Here is a 12523-nt window from a genome sequence, read left to right as displayed (position 1 = left end):
TGTGTGGCAAGGATACATTTTGGAGCACCTGGTAAATGTGATTCCAACAGACAATGGGCTTGTGAGTTTCTGTAGTGTAGTGGTCATCACATTCGCGTTACACGAGAGAGGTCCTCTCGTGTGTAAAGCGAAATCGATGACCACTACACTACAGAAACTCACATGCCCATTGTCCAAATGTATCCTTACAGTTTTGGAAAAACAACTTGTCAATGTACTCAGAAATCATGATGTCATTTCTGCCCAGTTTAAAGCCAGACCAGCATACTTTGTTACAATTTGCAATCACTCAAAACCAAAACATCTTCTTAAGCCTCCTTGTGCAAAACAAAAAAACAAAAGCTGTTTCTGCCCGGTTTCGAACCGAGGACCTTTCGCGTGTGAGGCGAACGTGATAACCACTACACTACAGAAACTTGGATATGGCACAATACGTTCAAAAAGATTATCAAACTAAGACCCAACGTTTTTGCATTGTATAATATGCATTGTTTAGGATGCATTGCATTTTATAATAAACAAAGAAAGAAAAATGCCCAGAGGATTTCAAAAAAACAAAACTAGTTTGCTTGACCTTTTGTGTTTCATTTAAGATCACTTCAGAGCGCAGACTGATTGCACTCTACAGGATTAATATGGACAGTGTTGTGTTTTACGAAACAAAGCAATGACAGCCACTTGCATAGCTGCTTGATGCTTTGCTGGGAGTCAGTATTTTAATGCAAAGGAAAAACAGGGATTGTTTCTGCTCGGTATCGAACCGAGGACCTTTCGCGTGTTAGGCGAACGTGATAACCACTACACCACAGAAACCTGACATAACAGCACAGGTTCTCTATAGAACTGGTAAAAACAAGATCAAACTTGTTTGGGGCCTCAGATATCCAGTCCTTAAAGAAAAATATCCAAATGAAATAAACCACAAAGGTAACTTGCTTATTGTTCATTGTTTCAATTAAATTAAATTCTTAGCACAAGGTCATACAATTAAACAAGATTCGTTGTGTGGCAAGGATACATTTTGGAGCACCTGGTAAACATGATTCCAACAGACAATGGGCTTGTGAATTTCTGTAGTCTAGGGGTCATCACATTCGCTTTACACACGAGAGGTCCTTCGTCCGAAACCGGGCAGAAACATGCTTTTTTTTTGGTCTTTGTTTACAGTTTTGGAAAAACAACTTGTCAATGTACTCAGAAAACATGATGTCATTTCTGCCCAGTTTAAAGCCAGACCAGCATACTTTGTTACAATTTGCAATCAGTCAAAACCAAAATATCTTCTTAAGCCTCCTTGTGCAAAAAAAAAAAAACAAAAGCTGTTTCTGCCCGGTTTCGAACCGAGGACCTTTCGCGTGTGAGGCGAAATTGATAACCACTACACTACAGAAACTTGGATATGGCACAATACAGTGTTTCATTTAAGATCACTTCAGAGCGCAGACTGATTGCACTCTACAGGATTAATATGGACAGTGTTGTGTTTTACGAAACAAAGCAATGACAGCCACTTGCATAGCTGCTTGATGCTTTGCTGGGAGTCAGTATTATAATGCAAAAGAAAAACAGGGATTGTTTCTGCTCGGTATCGAACCGAGGACCTTTCGCGTGTTAGGCGAACGTGATAACCACTACACCACAGAAACCTGACATGACAGCACAGGTTCTCTGTAGAACTGGTAAAAACAAGATCAAACTTGTTTGGGGCCTCAGATATCCAGTCCTTAAAGAAAAATATCCAAATGAAATAAACCACAAAGGTAACTTGCTTATTGTTCATTGTTTCATTTACATTTACATTTACAGCATTTACCAGACGCCCTTATCCAGAGCGACTTACAATCAGTAGTTACAGGGACAGTCTCCCTGGAGCAACTTAGGGTTAAGTGTCTTGCTCAGGGACACAATGGTAGTAAGTGGGATTCGAACCTGGGTCTTCTGGTTCAGAGGCGAGTGTGTTACCCACTAGGCTACTACCACCCTGGTAGTAGCCTAGTGGGCTTAATTGTTTCAATTAAATTAAATTCTTAGCACAAGGTCATACAATTAAACAAGATTCGTTGTGTGGCAAGGATACATTTTGGAGCACCTGGTAAATGTGATTCCAACAGACAATGGGCTTGTGAATTTCTGTAGTCTAGGGGTCATCACATTCGCTTTACACACGAGAGGTCCTTCGTCCGAAAGCGGGCAGAAACATGCTTTTTTTTGGTCTTTGTTTACAGTTTTGGAAAAACAACTTGTCAATGTACTCAGAAAACATGATGTCATTTCTGCCCAGTTTAAAGCCAGACCAGCATACTTTGTTACAATTTGCAATCAGTCAAAACCAAAATATCTTCTTAAGCCTCCTTGTGCAAAACAAAAAAACAAAAGCTGTTTCTGCCCGGTTTCGAACCGAGGACCTTTCGCGTGTGAGGCGAACGTGATAACCACTACACTACAGAAACTTGGATATGGCACAATACGTTCAAAAAGATTCTCAAACTAAGACAAACTAAGACAGTGTTGTGTTTTACGAAACAAAGCAATGACAGCCACTTGCATAGCTGCTTGATGCTTTGCTGGGAGTCAGTATTATAATGCAAAAGAAAAACAGGGATTGTTTCTGCTCGGTATCGAACCGAGGACCTTTCGCGTGTTAGGCGAACGTGATAACCACTACACCACAGAAAACTGACATGACAGCACAGGTTCTCTATAGAACTGGTAAAAACAAGATCAAACTTGTTTGGGGCCTCAGATATCCAGTCCTTAAAGAAAAATATCCAAATGAAATAAACCACAAAGGTAACTTGCTTATTGTTCATTGTTTCAATTAAATTAAATTCTTAGCACAAGGTCATAAAATTTAACAAGATTCGTTGTGTGGCAAGGATACATTTTGGAGCATATGGTAAACGTGATTCCAACAGACAATGGGCTTGTGAGTTTCTGTAGTGTAGTGGTCATCAAATTCGCTTTACACGCGAGAGGTCCTCGGTTCGAAACCGGGCAGAAACATGCTTTTTTTTTTGGTCTTTGTTTACAGTTTTGGAAAAACAACTTGTCAATGTACTCAGAAAACATGATGTCATTTCTGCCCAGTTTAAAGCCAGACCAGCATACTTTGTTACAATTTGCAATCACTCAAATCCAAAATACCTTCTTAAGCCTCCTTGTGCAAAACAAAAAAACAAAAGCTGTTTTCTGCCCGGTTTCGAACCGAGGACCTTTCGCGTGTGAGGCGAACGTGATAACCACTACACTACAGAAACTTGGATATGGCACAATACGTTCAAAAAGATTCTCAAACTAAGACCCAACGTTTTTGCATTGTGTAATATGCATTGTTTAGGATGCTTTGCATTGTATAATAAAGAAAGAAAAATGCCCAGAAAATTTAAATAAACAAATCTAGTTTGCTTGACCTTTTGTGTTTCATTTAAGATCACTTCAGAGCGCAGACTGATTGCACTCTACAGGATTAATATGGACAGTGTTGTGTTTTACGAAACAAAGCAATGACAGCCACTTGCATAGCTGCTTGATGCTTTCCTGGGAGTCAGTATTATAATGCAAAAGAAAAACATGGATTGTTTCTGCTCGGTATCGAACCGAGGACCTTTCGCGTGTTAGGCGAACGTGATAACCACTACACCACAGAAACCTGACATGACAGCACAGGTTCTCTATAGAACTGGTAAAAACAAGATCAAACTTGTTTGGGGCCTCAGATATCCAGTCCTTAAAGAAAAATATCCAAATGAAATAAACCACAAAGGTAACTTGCTTATTGTTCATTGTTTCAATTAAATTAAATTCTTAGCACAAGGTCATACAATTAAACAAAATTCGTTGTGTGGCAAGGATACATTTTGGAGCACCTGGTAAACGTGATTCCAACAGACAATGGGCGTGTGAGTTTCTGTAGTGTAGTGGTCATCACATTCGCTTTACACGCGAGAGGTCCTCGGTTCGAAACCGGGCAGAAACATGCTTTTTTTTTTGGTCTTTGTTTACAGTTTTGGAAAAACAACTTGTCAATGTACTCAGAAAACATGATGTCATTTCTGCCCAGTTTAAAGCCAGACCAGCATACTTTGTTACAATTTTCAATTACTCAAATCCAAAATACCTTCTTAAGCCTCCTTGTGCAGAACAAAAAAACAAAAGCTCTTTCTGCCCGGTTTCGAACCGAGGACCTTTCGCGTGTGAGGCGAACGTGATAACCACTACACTACAGAAACTTGGATATGGCACAATACGTTCAAAAAGATTCTCAAACTAAGACCCAACGTTTTTGCATTGTATAATATGCATTGTTTAGGATGCATTGCATTTTATAATAAAGAAAGAAAAATGCCCAGAGGATTTCAAAAAACAAAACTAGTTTGCTTGACCTTTTGTGTTTCATTTAAGATCACTTCAGAGCGCAGACTGATTGCACTCTACAGGATTAATATGGACAGTGTTGTGTTTTACGAAACAAAGCAATGACAGCCACTTGCATAGCTGCTGGATGCTTTGCTGGGAGTCAGTATTTTAATGCAAAGGAAAAACAGGGATTGTTTCTGCTCGGTATCGAACCGAGGACCTTTCGCGTGTTAGGCGAACGTGATAACCACTACACCACAGAAACCTGACATGACAGCACAGGTTCTCTATAGAACTGGTGAAAACAAGATCAAACTTGTTTGGGGCCTCAGATATCCAGTCCTTAAAGAAAAATATCCAAATGAAATAAACCACAAATGTAACTTGCTTATTGTTCATTGTTTCAATTAAATTAAATTCTTAGCACAAGGTCATACAACTAAACAAAATTCGTTGTGTGGCAAGGATACATTTTGGAGCACCTGGTAAATGTGATTCCAAAAGACAATGGGCGTGTGAGTTTCTGTAGTGTAGTGGTCATCACATTCGCTTTACACGCGAGAGGTCCTCGGTTCGAAACCGGGCAGAAACATGCTTTTTTTTTTGGTCTTTATTTACAGTTTTGGAAAAACAACTTGTCAATGTACTCAGAAAACATGATGTCATTTCTGCCCAGTTTAAAGCCAGACCAGCATACTTTGTTAAAATTTGCAATCACTCAAATCCAAAATACCTTCTTAAGCCTCCTTGTGCAAAACAAAAAACAAAAGCTGTTTCTGCCCGGTTTCGAACCGAGGACCTTTCGCGTGTGAGGGGAACGTGATAACCACTACACTACAGAAACTTGGATATGGCACAATACATTCAAAAAGATTCTCAAACTAAGACCCAACGTTTTTGCATTGTGTAAAATGCATTGTTTAGGATGCTTTGCATTGTATAATAAAGAAAGAAAAATGCCCAGAAAATTTAAATAAACAAATCTAGTTTGCTTGACCTTTTGTGTTTCATTTAAGATCACTTCAGAGCGCAGACTGATTGCACTCTACAGGATTAATATGGACAGTGTTGTGTTTTACGAAACAAAGCAATGACAGCCACTTGCATAGCTGCTACAGAAACTTGGATCTGGCACAATACGTTCAAAAAGATTCTCAAACTAAGACCCAACGTTTTTGCATTGTATAATATGCATTGTTTAGGATGCTTTGCATTTTATAATAAAGAAAAATGCCCAGAGGATTTCAAAAAACAAAACTAGTTTGCTTGACCTTTTGTGTTTCATTTAAGATCACTTCAGAGCGCAGACTGATTGCACTCTACAGGATTAATATGGACAGTGTTGTGTTTTTTCGAAACACAGCAATGACAGCCACTTGCATAGCTGCTTGATGCTTTCCTGGGAGTCAGTATTATAATGCAAAAGAAAAACAGGGATTGTTTCTGCTCGGTATCGAACCGAGGACCTTTCGCGTGTTAGGCGAACGTGATAACCACTACACCACAGAAACCTGACATGACAGCACAGGTTCTCTATAGAACTGGTAAAAACAAGATCAAACTTGTTTTGGGCCTCAGATATCCAGTCCTTAAAGAAAAATATCCAAATGAAATAAACCACAAAGGTAACTTGCTTATTGTTCATTGTTTCAATTAAATTAAATTCTTAGCACAAGGTCATACAATTAAACAAAATTCGTTGTGTGGCAAGGATACATTTTGGAGCACCTGGTAAACGTGATTCCAACAGACAATGGGCATGTGAGTTTCTGTAGTGTAGTGGTCATCACATTCACTTTACACGCGAGAGGTCCTCGGTTCGAAACCGGGCCGAAACATGCTTTTTTTTTTGGTCTTTATTTACAGTTTTGGAAAAACAACTTGTCAATGTACTCAGAAAACATGATGTCATTTCTGCCCAGTTTAAAGCCAGACCAGCATACTTTGTTACAATTTGCAATCACTCAAATCCAAAATACCTTCTTAAACCTCCTTGTGCAAAACAAAAAAACAAAAGCTGTTTCTGCCCGGTTTCGAACCGAGGACCTTTCGCGTGTGAGGCGAACGTGATAACCACTACACTACAGAAACTTGGATATAGAACAATACGTTCAAAAAGATTCTCAAACTAAGACCCAACGTTTTTGCATTGTGTAATATGCATTGTTTAGGATGCTTTGCATTGTATAATAAAGAAAGAAAAATGCCCAGAAAATTTAAATAAACAAATCTAGTTTGCTTGACCTTTTGTGTTTCATTTAAGATCACTTCAGAGCGCAGACTGATTGCACTCTACAGGATTAATATGGACAGTGTTGTGTTTTACGAAACAAAGCAATGACAGCCACTTGCATAGCTGCTTGATGCTTTGCTGGGAGTCAGTATTATAATGCAAAAAAAAAACAGGGATTGTTTCTGCTCGGTATCGAACCGAGAACCTTTCGCGTGTTAGGCAAACGTGATAACCACTACACCACAGAAACCTGACATGTCAGCACAGGTTCTCTATAGAACTGGTAAAAACAAGATCAAACTTGTTTGGGGCCTCAGATATCCAGTCCTTAAAGAAAAATATCCAAATGAAATAAACCACAAAGGAAACTTGCTTATTGTTCATTGTTTCAATTGAATTAAATTCTTAGCACAAGGTCATACAATTAAACAAAATTCGTTGTGTGGCAAGGATACATTTTGGAGCACCTGGTAAACGGGATTCCAACAGACAATGGGCTTGTGAGTTTCTGTAGTGTAGTGGTCATCACATTCGCTTTACACGCGAGAGGTCCTCGGTTCGAAACCGGGCAGAAACATGCTTTTTTTTTTTGGTCTTTGTTTACAGTTTTGGAAAAACAACTTGTCAATGTACTCAGAAAACATGATGTCATTTCTGCCCAGTTTAAAGCCAGACCAGCATACTTTGTTACAATTTGCAATCACTCAAAACCAAAACATCTTCTTAAGCCTCCTTGTGCAAAACAAAAAAACAAAAGCTGTTTCTGCCCGGTTTCGAACCGAGGACCTTTCGCGTGTGAGGCGAACGTGATAACCACTACACTACAGAAACTTGGATATGGCACAATACGTTCAAAAAGATTCTCAAACTAAGACCCAACGTTTTTGCATTGTGTAATATGCATTGTTTAGGATGCTTTGCATTGTATAATAAAGAAAGAAAAATGCCCAGAAAATTTAAATAAACAAATCTAGTTTGCTTGACCTTTTGTGTTTCATTTAAGATCACTTCAGAGCGCAGACTGATTGCACTCTACAGGATTAATATGGACAGTGTTGTGTTTTACGAAACAAAGCAATGACAGCCACTTGCATAGCTGCTACAGAAACTTGGATATGGCACAATACGTTCAAAAAGATTCTCAAACTAAGACCCAACGTTTTTGCATTGTATAAAATGCATTGTTTAGGATGCATTGCATTGTATAATAAAGAAAGAAAAATGCCCAGAGGATTTCAAAAAACAAAACTAGTTTGCTTGACAATTTGTGTTTCATTTAAGATCACTTCAGAGCGCAGACTGATTGCACTCTACAGGATTAATATGGACAGTGTAGTGTTTTACGAAACAAAGCAATGACAGCCACTTGCATAGCTGCTTGATGCTTTGCTGGGAGTCAGTTTTATAATGCAAAAGAAAAACAGGGATTGTTTCTGCTCGGTATCGAACCGAGGACCTGTCGCGTGTTAGGCGAACGTGATAACCACTACACCACAGAAACCTGACATGACAGCACAGGTTCTCTATAGAACTGGTAAAAACAAGATCAAACTTGTTTGGGGCCTCAAATATCCAGTCCTTAAAGAAAAATATCCAAATGAAATAAACCACAAAGGTGACTTGCTTATTGTTCATTGTTTCAAATGAATTAAATTCTTAGCACAAGGTCATACAATTAAACAAGATTCGTTGTGTGGCAAGGATACTAAGACCCAACGTTTTTGCATTGTATAATATGCATTAATTAGGATGCTTTGCATTTTATAACAAAGAAAGAAAAATGCCCAGAGGATTTCAAAAAACAAAACTAGTTTGCTTGACATTTTGTGTTTCATTTAAGATCACTTCAGAGCGCAGACTGATTGCACTCTACAGGATTAATATGGACAGTGTTGTGTTTTACGAAACAAAATGTCTCTATGAAAATTGCTTTGTATAATAAAGAACAAAAAATGCCCAGAGGATCAAGCAGCTATGCAAGTGGCTGTCATTGCTTTGTTTCGTAAAACACAACACTGTCCATATTAATCCTGTAGAGTGCAATCAGTCTGCGCTCTGAAGTGATCTTAAATGAAACACAAAAGATCAAGCAAACTAGTTTTGTTTTTTGCAATCCTTTTGGCATTTTTTTTCTTTAATATACAAAGCATTTTTCATAGGCTATAACTGTTCAAGGGCACTGGCACCACAGCAAGTAATTTTGGGAAAGGATAATTAACCTTATGCAGTTCGTACAGATCTGGGGTGGAGCATTGTGGGTTGTGCACCATCTAACCATGACACTCATTACCAACATGTGCCACAGAGTTCCTTTAGTGACTTCCTCGGATGTTATTAAGGTACTCGAGTCTGATACTAGTGAGGATGACTAGACGGTTTCTCAGGATGACATCACGTTTTTTATCCAGAGCAACTTACAACGTGCTTTCATCGATGAAGAGATGAATTCCAGTTCACTAGGACCCCAACTCTGAATACAAACAGTCTAACTGGTGTCTTCATCAGGTTCAGACAACACCGTATTGCACTCATTTGTGATATAGAAAAGATGTTCCATCAGTTCCACGTGTATGAAGCTGACAGAGACTATCTGTGTTTCCTTTGGTGGAAGGAGGGAGACTTGAGGGCAGAGCCTAAGAAATTCCACATGAAAGTTCATCTCTTCGGCGCAACATCATCACCTGGATGTGCCAACTATGGATTAAAACCCCTTGCAACGGAGAATGAGAGCCTGCTTTCCCTTGGCTCACAGTTCATTATGAAAGATTTCTATGTTGATGATTGTGTTTCTAGTGTAGCCAATGTTCAGGAGGCTGTACAGCTTGCGAATGAAGCTCAGAAACTTTGTGCTATTGTTGGTCTGAGACTGCACAAGTTTGTGTGTAATGACAAATCGGTGTTAGAGAGTATTCCACACTCTGAGCGTGCCGCAGAAGTGAAGACTCTCGACCTTGGCCTTAATCACTCAAGGATGGAAAGAGCCTTAGGAGTCCTTTGGCACATTGAATCGGATATTCTCAGATTTTTTATCTGCCTGAAAGATCAGCCAGCAACACGATATACCATATTATCTACAGTTGCCTCATTTTACGACCCACTGGGGTTTGTTGCTCCTTTCCTGTTAACTGGAAAAAGGGTTCTTCAGGAAATGTGCAGGAATGGAACAGGCTGGGATGACCCTCTCGTTGCTGAACTTCAGCCATTATGGGAACGTTGTGAAGCTAGTGTGTGAGCTTGCGAATCTGGAAAAAATCATCATACCTCGTTGCTATGTGCCAGCAAAATTTGGTCCTGTCTTGAGACAAGAGATCCACCACTTCTATGATATAAGTACATGTGGTTACAGACAGTGTTCATATCTGAGACAAATGAATGAAGAAGAAAGTGTTCATTGTGCTCTCATCACAGGAAGGTCCAGAGTTGCCCCTATAAAGGTCATGTCCATCCCAAGGCTAGAGTTGACAGCTGCTGTTGTTTCAGTTGCAGTAAGCAGTATTGTAAGGGAAGAACTTAGTTTCACGAACGAGATTACAGTTGGCGACCCTGAAGTCAAACAAGTCTCTCAGACCGCTTATCAAGATTTTCCTCTTGGTATAAAGTCACCCAAGTTGTCGTGCGCCTCCTCCGTCGCATGAAGAATGTCAAGTCCACAGGACACAGCACTGTACAGGAGAGAGAGGAAGCAAGGTGAGAGAATTAAAGGGACAAGTACATACAGAGGAAATTAAGTTGCTCAGAAAAGGAGTTAAAATTCCATCTAAGAGTAAGCTGTATCATTTGGATGTCTTTCTTGATATAGATGGAATCCTCAAGGTGGGAGGAAGACTGAAAAATGCATGTCTCCCTACTTAATAATAAATAATAATATAATAAAGTGAAGTGATTGTCACATGTGATACACAGCAGCACAGCACACGGTGCACACAGTGAAATTTGTCCTCTGCATTTAACCCATCACCCTGAGTGAGCAGTGGGCAGCCATGACCAGCGCCCGGGGAGCAGTGTGTGGGGACGGTGCTTTGCTCAGTGGCACCTCAGTGGTACCTTGGCGGATCGGGATTCGAACCGGCAACCTTCTGATTACGGGGCCGCTTCCTTAACCGCTAGGCCACCACTGCCCCTACTTCACAGAAACATCCTATGATTATTCCAAGGGATCATCACATCACCAAGATGATTATTTCTCATCATCATGAACAAGTCAGACATCAAGGAAAGGGCCTGACGATCAATCAGATCAGATTGAATGGATATTGGATTCCAGGAATCAATAGGGCTGTTGCAACACTAATTCATCAGTGTGTCAAATGCCAGAAGCTCAGAAGATTTACAGAGGAGCAGCGATGACAGATCTGCCATCAGAGCGTGTGGATCGTTCGCCACCATTCACCTACTGCGGAATGGACTGCTTTGGTCCATTTTTCACTAAGGAAGGACGTAACGTACACAAAAGATATCCACAGTGAAATGTTGGTCGACATGTCAACAGATGTTTTCATCAACACCCTATGTCTTTAAGAGGGGCAGTACGTGAAATAAGGTGTGGTCAAAGAAATAATTTTGTTGGACCTAGAAATGAACTGAGGATGCTCTAAAGCAAGTGAACAGTAATTGTCTGATAACTTTTTTGACGGAAAGGCAGTGTGACTTCAACTTCAATGTGCTGCACTCAAGCCATGCTGGAGGCGTATGGGAAAGACAGATAAGGACAGTGAGGAATGTTCTTCGTTCCACTCTCTCACTTTCAGGAAGGCTAGACGATGCCTCACTGCGGACATTCTTCTATGAGGCGATGGCTATTGTGAATAGTCGTCCACTAACGGTTGAAAACCTAAATGATCCAGGTAGCCCTGAACCACTAACCCCTAACCACCTACTCACCATAAAACCTGTGACATTACCACCTCCTGGGAGATTCATCAGAGAAGACATGTATGCTCGCAAGCAGTGGTGTCATGTTCAGTATCTTGCAGAGAAATTCTGGAGTCATGGAAAAGAGAATATCTCTCCAATATTGCTACCAGACAACGCTGGCATACTCCAAGAATGAACTTCAAGGTCGACGACATAGTCATGGAGAAGACCAATGACTTGCCACGGGGTGAGAGGAGGCTGGCTAGAGTTATCGAGACAGTGACTGTTTTGTTGGTACCATGTCTCCTTGCATCTTTCTCATTTTGTTTCAGGCCATCAAGAAAAAATCTTGAATCTGTTTCTTCTCTATTGGTTTCTAGTAACTACATAAAACAAAATAAATGTGGGATTTTGTGTATTTGTCTTACTCGTTTACAAAGACATAATCTGTTATCATGCACAAATGTAGTGATGGTCCAGCAACCGCAGAACATGATTTATCTTAGCGTACATGGGTTAGCATGCAACCGTGCAAGCAAGCAAGCAACATATAGTCAACAAAAAATACGGCTCCGCCCACTTTCACATACACAGGTGAGCAGATGTTTAAAAGCACAACCTAACGTCTGTCCGCTCTGCGAGTGATTTGGTCGATGCCTCTAAAAGCAAGGTCCGGGGGGGGTTGGAGAGTGAGCTGGCTTCTATTAAATCAGACATAAGAGCGGTCCGGTCCGAGCTGAAGGAATACAGGGAGACTGTTACTACGGAGCTGTCTGGACTCAGCGTTAAAGTGAACAACATGGAAGAAAGCATCTCGACATGCACTGACGATATTACACGTCTGCAGAAAGAAGTAGGTCGCCTTACAACACTGACTGAAATGGTGCAAAATAAGTGCGAAGACGCGGAGGCCTGATCGCGGAGGAACAACGTCAGAATAATAGGAGTTCCTGAGGCTCAGATCTGCTCCACAACCTTCATCTCGGCACTACTTCAGCAGGCTTTTGAGTTGAAAGAAGCGCCACTGCTGGACAGGGCGATCTTTTCTTCAAGGGCCCAGGCAGGGGAATCCACCCCACG

At 40.5% G+C, this 12523-nt stretch overlaps 21 non-coding genes across 21 annotated transcripts; 5 read left to right on the top strand and 16 right to left on the bottom strand.

Annotated features, from left to right (window-relative positions):
* Positions 1–343: 343 nt before the first annotated feature.
* Positions 344–416, bottom strand: trnav-cac (transfer RNA valine (anticodon CAC)). Its single transcript has one exon. It is a non-coding gene; the product is annotated as a tRNA-Val (tRNA).
* A 324-nt stretch (positions 417–740) lies between these two features.
* trnav-aac (transfer RNA valine (anticodon AAC)) lies at positions 741–813 on the bottom strand. Its single transcript has one exon. It is a non-coding gene; the product is annotated as a tRNA-Val (tRNA).
* Positions 814–1320: 507 nt separating this feature from the next.
* On the bottom strand, positions 1321–1393 carry trnav-cac (transfer RNA valine (anticodon CAC)). Its single transcript has one exon. It is a non-coding gene; the product is annotated as a tRNA-Val (tRNA).
* A 180-nt stretch (positions 1394–1573) lies between these two features.
* trnav-aac (transfer RNA valine (anticodon AAC)) lies at positions 1574–1646 on the bottom strand. The gene has a single exon. It is a non-coding gene; the product is annotated as a tRNA-Val (tRNA).
* A 731-nt stretch (positions 1647–2377) lies between these two features.
* On the bottom strand, positions 2378–2450 carry trnav-cac (transfer RNA valine (anticodon CAC)). Its single transcript has one exon. It is a non-coding gene; the product is annotated as a tRNA-Val (tRNA).
* A 153-nt stretch (positions 2451–2603) lies between these two features.
* trnav-aac (transfer RNA valine (anticodon AAC)) lies at positions 2604–2676 on the bottom strand. The gene has a single exon. It is a non-coding gene; the product is annotated as a tRNA-Val (tRNA).
* Positions 2677–2930: 254 nt separating this feature from the next.
* Positions 2931–3003, top strand: trnav-uac (transfer RNA valine (anticodon UAC)). Its single transcript has one exon. It is a non-coding gene; the product is annotated as a tRNA-Val (tRNA).
* Positions 3004–3183: 180 nt separating this feature from the next.
* Positions 3184–3257, bottom strand: trnav-cac (transfer RNA valine (anticodon CAC)). The gene has a single exon. It is a non-coding gene; the product is annotated as a tRNA-Val (tRNA).
* A 319-nt stretch (positions 3258–3576) lies between these two features.
* On the bottom strand, positions 3577–3649 carry trnav-aac (transfer RNA valine (anticodon AAC)). Its single transcript has one exon. It is a non-coding gene; the product is annotated as a tRNA-Val (tRNA).
* A 254-nt stretch (positions 3650–3903) lies between these two features.
* On the top strand, positions 3904–3976 carry trnav-uac (transfer RNA valine (anticodon UAC)). Its single transcript has one exon. It is a non-coding gene; the product is annotated as a tRNA-Val (tRNA).
* Positions 3977–4156: 180 nt separating this feature from the next.
* Positions 4157–4229, bottom strand: trnav-cac (transfer RNA valine (anticodon CAC)). The gene has a single exon. It is a non-coding gene; the product is annotated as a tRNA-Val (tRNA).
* A 319-nt stretch (positions 4230–4548) lies between these two features.
* On the bottom strand, positions 4549–4621 carry trnav-aac (transfer RNA valine (anticodon AAC)). The gene has a single exon. It is a non-coding gene; the product is annotated as a tRNA-Val (tRNA).
* A 254-nt stretch (positions 4622–4875) lies between these two features.
* On the top strand, positions 4876–4948 carry trnav-uac (transfer RNA valine (anticodon UAC)). The gene has a single exon. It is a non-coding gene; the product is annotated as a tRNA-Val (tRNA).
* Positions 4949–5127: 179 nt separating this feature from the next.
* Positions 5128–5200, bottom strand: trnav-cac (transfer RNA valine (anticodon CAC)). The gene has a single exon. It is a non-coding gene; the product is annotated as a tRNA-Val (tRNA).
* A 594-nt stretch (positions 5201–5794) lies between these two features.
* trnav-aac (transfer RNA valine (anticodon AAC)) lies at positions 5795–5867 on the bottom strand. Its single transcript has one exon. It is a non-coding gene; the product is annotated as a tRNA-Val (tRNA).
* A 254-nt stretch (positions 5868–6121) lies between these two features.
* Positions 6122–6194, top strand: trnav-uac (transfer RNA valine (anticodon UAC)). The gene has a single exon. It is a non-coding gene; the product is annotated as a tRNA-Val (tRNA).
* A 180-nt stretch (positions 6195–6374) lies between these two features.
* Positions 6375–6447, bottom strand: trnav-cac (transfer RNA valine (anticodon CAC)). The gene has a single exon. It is a non-coding gene; the product is annotated as a tRNA-Val (tRNA).
* Positions 6448–6766: 319 nt separating this feature from the next.
* trnav-aac (transfer RNA valine (anticodon AAC)) lies at positions 6767–6839 on the bottom strand. The gene has a single exon. It is a non-coding gene; the product is annotated as a tRNA-Val (tRNA).
* Positions 6840–7093: 254 nt separating this feature from the next.
* On the top strand, positions 7094–7166 carry trnav-uac (transfer RNA valine (anticodon UAC)). Its single transcript has one exon. It is a non-coding gene; the product is annotated as a tRNA-Val (tRNA).
* A 181-nt stretch (positions 7167–7347) lies between these two features.
* On the bottom strand, positions 7348–7420 carry trnav-cac (transfer RNA valine (anticodon CAC)). Its single transcript has one exon. It is a non-coding gene; the product is annotated as a tRNA-Val (tRNA).
* A 597-nt stretch (positions 7421–8017) lies between these two features.
* trnav-aac (transfer RNA valine (anticodon AAC)) lies at positions 8018–8090 on the bottom strand. Its single transcript has one exon. It is a non-coding gene; the product is annotated as a tRNA-Val (tRNA).
* Positions 8091–12523: the final 4433 nt, after the last annotated feature.

This window comes from Denticeps clupeoides, chromosome 3 (genome assembly GCF_900700375.1).
Source record: "Denticeps clupeoides chromosome 3, fDenClu1.1, whole genome shotgun sequence".
NCBI lineage: Eukaryota > Metazoa > Chordata > Actinopteri > Clupeiformes > Denticipitidae > Denticeps > Denticeps clupeoides.
This window is presented reverse-complemented; position numbering and strand designations above follow the sequence as displayed.